At 43.9% G+C, this 1,449-nt stretch overlaps 1 non-coding gene across 1 annotated transcript; it reads left to right on the top strand.

Annotated features, from left to right (window-relative positions):
• Positions 1 to 1,063: 1,063 nt before the first annotated feature.
• On the top strand, positions 1,064 to 1,136 carry TRNAV-UAC (transfer RNA valine (anticodon UAC)). Its single transcript has one exon. It is a non-coding gene; the product is annotated as a tRNA-Val (tRNA).
• Positions 1,137 to 1,449: the final 313 nt, after the last annotated feature.

The following is a 1,449-nucleotide window of genomic DNA, read 5'->3' as shown; positions in this document are numbered from 1 at the left end:
TATAAAAACATAATTCCATCCAGATGCTGCTGGTTTTTAAATCCAGCATCTTTACTTGTCCTTCACAGTTTTGGGGTAATACCACTATCCCAGATCAAAGACAAGTTCAGTTAAATGGACTTTCAAATCAGTGAGGAACTGATTCTGAGAGAAAATTGGGCCATGCTTGACCCCATGGAGAATAGCTCTTGAGGGAAAGATTTAATCTTTAGACTAGCCACAGCTCCATGGGCCTCACATCACACTAAAATTCTGTGTCTGCCTCACCTCCCCAAGCAGCTGAAGGACTTCCTCCAACATTTAGCGGAGATATTGATGGGGTTGCTGTGAGTCGGCATCCACTCAATGGCAACTGGTTTAGGAGCCCTTTGGCATACTGGTTAAGAGCTTAGCTGCTAACTAAAGGTCAGCAGTTCGAATCCACCAGCCGCTCCATGGAAACCCTGCGGTACCGTATAGTGTTGCTATGTATTGACTAACGGCAAAGGGCATTGATGTACTATTGTGTGCCAATCACTACCAATACAAACGTGGCAAAATAGATGTGGTTCCTGACATAATGATGTCTTGGTTTCTTAGTGCCACTTTGACTGAAATACCACAAGTGGGTGGCTTAAAGAACAGAATTTTTTTTCTTTTTCACAGTTCAGGAGGCTAGAAGGCCAAATGCAATGTGTCTCTAGGCGGAAGTCCTTCCTCCTCTAGTTCAGCTTTTTGTTGTTGTTGTTTTTAGTTGCCGTGGAGTCGGTTCCGACTCATAACCACCTTACAAGAGAACGAAACACTGCCAGGTCGCGCGCCATCCTCACAAATGTTGTTATGCTTGAGGCCATTGTAGCAGACACTGTGTCAATCCATCTCGTTGAAGGTCTTCCTCTTTCTCACTGATCCTCTAATTTACAAAGCACAACGTCCTTCTGCAAGGACTGGTCTCTCCCGATAACATGTCCAAAGTATCTGAGAGAAGTCTCGTCATCCTTGTTTCTATTGAGCACTCTGGCTGTACTTCCTCCAAGACAGATTTGTTAGTTCTTCTGGCAGTCCATCAGAAAGACGTTCTCGTGGTTCTATGGTGTAGTGGTTAGCACGTCTGCTTTACACGCAGAAGATCCTGGGTTCGATCCCCAGTGGAGCCAAGTTCAGCTTTTACAGCACTCGGCAATCCTTGAAGTTCCTGTGCTTGTTTGTAGATTGACCTGCCTCTGTTGTCTTCTGGTAGTATCTGTCTTCCCCGCAGTATATATATTCCCTTGTCTCTGTGTCTAATCTACTCTTTATCTCAGAAGTTAGTAGGTTTAGGACACACCCTACACTGGCATGGCCTCACTGACACAACAAACAAACCCTATTCCCAAATGGGATTTCATCCACAGGTATAAGGGTTAGGATTTACTACACATATTTTTGGAGGATACAATTCAAATTGTTACAATATGTTAAAACTATACT

The sequence above is a fragment of the Trichechus manatus genome, unplaced genomic scaffold, assembly GCF_000243295.1.
Source record: "Trichechus manatus latirostris isolate Lorelei unplaced genomic scaffold, TriManLat1.0 scaffold00180, whole genome shotgun sequence".
Lineage (NCBI taxonomy): Eukaryota > Metazoa > Chordata > Mammalia > Sirenia > Trichechidae > Trichechus > Trichechus manatus.
The sequence above is the reverse complement of the archived record's forward strand: the minus strand, read 5'-3'. Positions and strand labels throughout refer to the sequence as shown.